This window comes from Aquarana catesbeiana, linkage group LG03, assembly GCF_042186555.1.
Source record: "Aquarana catesbeiana isolate 2022-GZ linkage group LG03, ASM4218655v1, whole genome shotgun sequence".
Taxonomy (NCBI): domain Eukaryota; kingdom Metazoa; phylum Chordata; class Amphibia; order Anura; family Ranidae; genus Aquarana; species Aquarana catesbeiana.
The window spans coordinates 678860351-678868325 of record NC_133326.1 but is presented as its reverse complement, the minus strand read 5'-3'; positions in this window follow the sequence as shown (position 1 = coordinate 678868325).

Here is a 7975-nt window from a genome sequence, read left to right as displayed (position 1 = left end):
TATAATGTGACAAGAATTAAGTAGTTTTGCTGCTCATATTCACACAGACTTCTCACAAACTTATTTCATTACTATTTATCGGGATTCCCTCAATATATTTAGATTTCTCACATCTGACAACAACATTTTTTGTTATTTTTGGACTTTAATGTAGATTCTTTTTTTGTGTTTCTCTTTTTTTTTTTTTTTGGTGATTTTGATTTGTACTCCCGAAAATGTTTGTGTGTGTTTTTGGTGACAAGTTCCCACAACTCCACTAATATGTTGTTCTATTTAATCTGTAGGAGATTATTTGGTGTTGTTGTCCCTTGCTAATTTCACATTGTACTTTAGAAATGTACCTGAATCGTCACCAACAAACTGTCCTTTTTGGATGAAAACACACACAGGAGAGTAGAATTTCCCTAAAAAAATTTTATTAAGGGGTCACAACTATAAATAAAGAGGGAGGCAACGCTGGAGAAACTGCAGAAATGGGTGAAGCCTTGGACCCCCAGGGCAGACATCAACTATTTAAAAGCAAAATTGGTGGCCTAAGGAGTCCTTATCTAAGGGAGTGCAGTCTGGTCCAGAAGTCCCAGAGATCCGGAAAGCAGCAGATGACATCTGTGTCCCCAGGCTGTGGTCATACAAGAGACTGCATCTTCTGTCAGACCAGACTGAACCCAGGGTCATCACTCTTTGGTCTTCTTTCCACGCCTCCTTCCAGCCTTTGGCTGTGGTGGTGTAGTTGTGGCAGCAGGAGGAGGAGTAGGAGGAGGATCGTCCCTCTCCATGACATCCGTCTTGTGTGTCAGTTCCCCACTCAACCCCTTACGTAGGACTTTATAAATCAGGTCCTCAGAGATCTTGCGTTGGCCCTCCTGCATGCCCTGCAATTTTGTGGCAGCCATGCAGGCAAAGGCCTCTTCAGGACTGGGGAAGGCTCGGAGGGACGCCGAAGCCTCCTGGATCAGCCTGTACGCTGAATCCTGCACGGGACTCGGAGTGGCCTTCCTGGCCCTTTTGTATGGAAGGCGGAGGGGAGGAACCTGAGACTCAGTCAGGCTGCGACTTGTCCCAGGCTTCTCTTGGCTGACACTTAGCCCCGCCTCCTCCTGACTGCCACTAATCCCCGCCTCCTCCTGACTGCCACATTCCACAGCCTCCTCCTGGCTGAGGTCTTCCTGTGTATGAAAAAGGGACATAGTTTTAGTTTTTTATTCATCAATCACACACAATTTTCACCTCCTGACTGCTGCAAATTGAATGTTAACAAATATAACAGACTATCCTTCTGAGCCCAGCAGTTTTCATTCTTGTCCCAATTTTGGGTGTCCACTACTGTCTATTGATATGTAAATCACTTTTTTTAATCAGCAATTAGTGATCAATAATAACATCTAATAAACATCATTTATTTATTGCCCAGAAATCTGTAGAGGAATGCTATACCTGACTCCACCTGGGCTCCTCCTGGCTGGAAGGCCCAGGTTGGACATCAGAAGCCTCAGTTGGTATGGAAGGAAGAGTGGAAGGAAGAGTAGAGAGGGATTCCCTGACTTCAGTGTGGTCTGACAGAAATCGCAGTCTCTCATAGTACCACAGCCTGGGGACATAAATGTCATCTGCTGCAGCTCCGGACCTCTGGGAATCTGTGACCTTCTTGCGCTCCCTAAGATACGTGCTCCTCAGGCCACCAATTTTAGCTTTTAAATAAGGGATGGTTGCTGTGGGGACCACCGGCTTCACCAACTCCAGCAGTTTCTCCAGCGCTGCCTGCCTCTTCTGTTTGTGGTTATAGTGGGGGTGTCTCACTTGCCACAGACAGGGCAGCTCCCTGTACTTGTCTATGAACAGGGGCAGGAAATTGTGGTCGTTGAACCCATCCATTTTCTCTGCAAGACACAAGACAAACCCTAATGTCAGGCCAAACTCCCCTAATCTTGTTACAATATAGGCTTCCATTTCGAAGCAGTATAGGCCCAAGTTTAGATCCTACCTTCGTTAGCACGATCGGCGTCTCCGATGCTCCTTCCTCCGCTCACAGATCGTACGTAAGACGCGCGCGTTACGATTTATACACACTGCGCATGCGTATAACTCCGCCCGCCCCTGACGTTCTTTCTAGTCTAGTCCCCGCCCCTTTTCGTTCGGCACAGTGGAGGAAGAGCACATGGCGGATAGACAGCAGGATCGTGCTAATTACAGCAACGAGGAGGAGGAGGAGGAAAGGCCGGAGCCTGAAACGTCCCGATCCAGAAGGAGATTAAAGGACTCAAATATGTCCTTTGGGGAGATGTTGGAGATGGTGGACATCCTGAAGAAGGCCGACTATGATGGAAAGTATGGGCCTTACCCCAACCCCATTGTCAGAAAGGCCAAGATCATGGCGAAAGTGGTCAGGAGTCTGCACCGGAAATTCGGGGTACGACGATCGAAAGATCAGCTCAGGAAGCGGTGGTCGGACCTGAAATTACGAGAACATGAGCAGTACAGAAAGATCTGGAGAGTGCTGCAAAAAAGTAAGTAGTTGTGCTGTGTTCCTATTCTTTTTGTGTTTATTACGTTCGTGCTGCTCCATGTGCTTTTAGGAACTGTTGTACAGTTTAAAATGGCAACTTTCATGTTCATGGGCACATTATTCGTTCGGATCACACATTGTTATTTCGGACGATAAAATACCATTGTTTAGGCCATATGCATTTGGCCACCATTTTGACGCCCTATACTTGGCTTCAAAGAATTGGGTTGTGAAGATGGCTTTGTTACTAGAATGAAATGCAAACTAGATTGTGTGTAAGGAGAGGACACTCAGCAGCTGTTTTCACATCTGGACACTGGAGCACTAGTGTGGGACCCCAGAACACCATTTTTATTAGGGGGGCCACACAGGTGCTCCAGTGTATACTATAGGGGGGTCTCCATCTGTGAAGCTTGTACAAAACAGGTAAAGTATTGCAGCTTGACAAAGGACACTAAAAAAGCTACATCTTGGAACTCGGCTAAAATAGACAATTGTACCCCACTTCCAAGCAATGTTTCCTATTTCTAGTTCTGCCATCAAATATCTGTGTGCTAAGTATACCATTTTTGTTTTACATAGGGGAGAAAAGACTCGGAGGACACCCCTCATCCGAGGAGACCAGAGCCCCTCCCCCTCTGGAAGAAGGGGAAATCCCCCCAACACAAGCTGAGCAGGAGGAAGAAGACGTGGTGGAAGTAGTCACCACAACAGGTGAGTGTCTGCAACCACAGGCTCAGATAAGAGATGGATGGCGGCATTTTTTTGCAAACCTAATTTATTTTGGGTTTCCTCTCTTTTTAGGTGATCGTGAGGTTGTGGATCCAGATCCTTTTACATCCGAAAGTGCCCAGATCCTGATCGGGGAAATCATGGGGTGTAATGTAGAATTGCAAAACATCCAGAAAAAAATAAATGATGTGATTCAAAAAAATAATAACATCATTGATGTTTTGGGGCGAGTTTAAACCCCTCCAAATCACTTTCTTCTTTTGTCTGCTACAATGTGCGAAATGTTTTTGTGATTTTTCCCAAAGCCAAATTTGGAGGATGCACACAGTGTGTCAACATGTGCTATCTACCATCACGGGAGATCAATGGACGTGTTTTGGGGGTGCAACCCCTTCCTCAATAATAAAGTAGCGTTGAGGAAGGGCTTTCTCCCCCAAAACACATCCCTTGATCCCCCCTGATGGCAGATAGCACATGTTGACATTGTGAAATTTGTGTGCATCTTCTAAATTTGGCTTTTCCAGGGGTGATTTCACCCCATCTGAACGCAATATCAAACACAGTTCCTAAATACTCATGTCTGATATTGCCTTCACGTTCTAACAAATGTGAACTTTGTAAGATCAAGATTTGTGTCTTTCTTGTGGGTTTTACACAGGCCTGTTTTCTATAAAATGCACATTTTGATTTTGGATAATGACACCACAAAAATTGTTATACAACAAACATGTTGGTTTGTCAGAAAAACCTTTGGTAAATGCACATGTGATTGTGCAGGTATTAAAAAGATTGTTCATCAAGAATGTGTGGATTATTGTCTCAATGCTACTACACTTTTGGGGTGATGTAATTGTTGTTTTATGAGAAAATGGGGGTAATTTCCTAAGTGCAAATCCACTTTCCACTACGAGTGCAGTTTCAGTGCAGTTGCAAGTGCACTTGTAGTGAAAAGTGTCTTTGCATTTAGTAAATAACAGCCAACAGTGTTTTGTATAAGGTTACACAATCACGCCATTTTCTGGACTCCACACATTTCTGTCAGGGTCAGCTCAAACAAACACAAGCAGTAAATGTCCACAAAGAAGAGCCAGGGGGGAGATGCCTGTCGAGAACTTGAGGTCCTGCAGGCTTCTCCCTGTGGCCAAATACCGCAAGGTAGCGACCAACCTCTGCTCCGGAGTGATGGCTTGCCTCATGCAGGTATCCTGCCTGCTAATATAGGGGGTCAGCGAAGCCAACAAATGGTGAAACACGGGGTCCGTCATCCTGAGAAAGTTCGTGAAATCATCAGGATTATTCTCACGGATCTCACGGAGCAAAAGCATATGAGAGAACTGGTCACACTGAAGCAACCAATTCTTTGTCCATGAACTCCTCCCACCCTGTTCATGGACTGGACTTGTGTCAAGGTCAGGACCCCAACACCAAGCCCCCGCAAAGCACGAACTGTACGAGGAGTACGCATATGAAACATGGCTAGAAAACGGTCGGCTGCTCAGAACGAAGTAACAGAACGCACTGAAGAACAGCAAGGCCTGTGAAGAGCGACCTGAAAAACAGCAACGAGCAGGCAAGATCACACAGAAAACTCCGATACGAACTGACTGCACGCACTGAAGAGCAGATACAAACCCACAAGCACAAACTGAACGTCAGAAAACGATCTGAAAGCCACGAGTCTGAAAAAGCGCAAATCGTCTCTCACCAAACTTTTACTAACACGAGATTAGCAAAAGGAGCCCAAAGGGTGCCGCGCTTGGTTCTGAACCGGCCTTTTCTAGTCTCGTCGTACGTGGTGTACGTCACCGCGTTGTTGGCGATCGGAAATTCCGACAACTTTGTGCGACCGTGTGTAGGCAAAACAAGTTTGAGCCAACATCCGTCGGAAAAAATCCTAGGATTTTGTTGTCGGAATGTCCGAACAAAGTCCGACCGTGTGTACGGGGCATTACTGTGTGAGAGCCTCCTTGCCAGAACTTTTGAGCTTGTTTGAAATTTTCCTTCATCTGACTAGGCATGCAAATCTAAAATTTCCCAGCATGTCTTTGAGTATGTTGTGCTGAAGTTCAAGTTATGTGTATGACATATAAAGAGGTCCAGCACACGTTTTTCACCAGGACTCTGGGTTAAAAGAATATCTAAACCCAATAACATGAATGTAATATATTGCAGTTTATCAGTCCATAGATATGGTGGCTGAAAACATTTTCAGTGTTCATGTCCTTGTAGTGTCCTGTGCACTAAACTGAAACCTCCATGTTTTTAACTTTTTTTTTGTGCTGCCATTCCGGCTTTAGAGAAGCTATCATTTTTACACAATACAGCAGCAAGCAGGACCAGATTTTTGCACAATTATATTTCATTCCAATAGTTTTTATTGACAAATTTTAACATTACAGAGGAAATGGCAATCTGTTATATAGATTAAAGTTACGTTCAATTATTACATTACAAAAGCATACATTGAATTGAGCAGCAGTAAAGAAAAATCTCCAAATCCAAAAAGAAAAGGAAAAATAACAGTCAACCTCCACAATGAAATTTACGTTAGCATCAGGGTCATGTACCTGAGATAAGATAGTAGCCTCAATAACCCATTACCCTAGTGAAAAGATTTCCCACTTATATGTGTGTTTCACCTGTCTGATAAGAGGACCAGCGCTGCTTATCACAGAGAAAATACCATCATTATATATAAAACCAAATAAAGAAACCTCAAATTCTTCCATTAATAAGGTTGAAACCCTTATCTTCAAAGTCTTTACCATGTGGAATATAGCTTATAAATGAGTAGCCAAGCATTCCGTTTTAGATAAAATGCTGGTAAAGACTAATTATGGTCCGCTAGATACTTCTCATAGGTGCACTGTACATGGACTCTTTGAGCAACTTCAGATACAGTAAATTTGGAGCCAACTGTTTCCATTTACTAGTTATAGTCAATCACGCTGCAATTAGTATATGTGATACAAAAGTAAATTATTGGATGAATAACTCAAAACTTTTAACATAAGATCTGTAAGGACAACTTTTCACCCTCAGTCTGTTGGTCTTTGACGGCACCCCGAAATTCACACTTCTTCCACCACTGCACTTCGGGACCTTTTCCATGGTAGGCCTCCCACCTTACCGCAGTGCAATCATTTCCGTATTCCAGCTAACCATCTACTGGAATACAGTAGATGGTTAGCTGGAATACGGAAATGATCATGGCTCATTGGTAGTATGTGCCCCGCAACACTTTCACTCATATGTTTCCTGACACCATCAAAGACCAATTAACACCGCCACAGCCCAAAAGGATAACACCTTAACCTTAAGGGTCCCTCCACACCCGCAGGGCCCACTGAATCCCGTCTTGGAGACCCAAGGCCCACAGGTTAATCCCAATAGCTGAGAGGTGAACCCCATCTCTCCTTAAATACATGCCAACATTGGATTCCAACTCGATCTGTTGGATAACCATGCCCGCATTCCTAGCAACAAATTGCCCCACCACTTTATTCACTGTAATCAGAGCCTTGTTGAGCCTTGCCATCGATCGTGCCATGCGCCAGGTCGTCTGAGTGAAACACAATGGGAAGATCGCATAACCATTTTTAGTACTTTATTCCATGTGTGGATTGAGAACTCCTCTTGTAGATCTTTTTCCCAAATGTGTAATTGTGAAGGTTTCAGTAAGGGCTTGCTACAGATTATATATCATTCATATATATATCTCATGAAAAAAGTATCCCTATTGCTTCTACATTTTCTGGACCCAAAGGACAGTCCAATGCTTCAGTGTACTAACACTTCTATCCCCGATCTAGGGAGTATAGGAATTCAAAAAGACTGATCAAAACTCCTTCCCGCCAAATATATCCCCATGAAAAAGGGATCATGCACCAAAAAACCTATCCTTATGAAACCAAAATATCCAACATGTTTTGCTCAACAATAGAGCTTCGTCTGGGGTGCAACAAATAAATCATATGAGCTCAAAGCATAAAGTGCTGTAACCACCTCATAACAAATACTTTTTCATGAGTGCCTTTGAATAGGGTTTTTTTTTCAGTGATTGCACAATTATGATACCCCCTCATATACTCCCTCTAAATTGCTGCAGTGCAGATAAAGACAAACGGACTGAGAGGATTTTTTTGAATGCACACCTCCCTATAAGTGAAAACACACATGTCCAACAAATCAACCTTATAAAGTCCTGACATTCTTTAGGCGTCGTCCCTAGGTTTTTTTTGGTGTGTGGGCATGCACACCTTGTTTGAATTTATTACTATTACCAATAGGAGGGACAAATAATTTAGATATAAGAGGCCATTGTTTAATTGACAGACTTAGCGTTATACAGATGGGATATAGACTGTTTCATTTGTTTAGCTTTTAGCTGATTCGCTAGTAGCTTCCCCACCTTATTACCCTGGGAATAGTAGGAGGCTTTTAGCCTATGCAGAATTTTTTTGTGTGCCTTAAGCATACGTAACCTTAGTTCCTGTCTGCACTTCGTCAACTTACTTTTGCCAAGTAAGGAATCGTTCAGCATATCTTGTGTTGGGTTTAAAGGGACTAAATCTGTGTCAGTAGAGTTGTGATAGCTTGCTGTTTGAAATTTTAATCCCATGCAGCCAATTGGAATAAGCCCGGGACACACATTTTGTGGGTGCACCATACTGTAGATACTTCTATATCCAATTTACAATTGTTAACAAAGAACTCCTTAAGCTGACTTAGTAGTCGTTC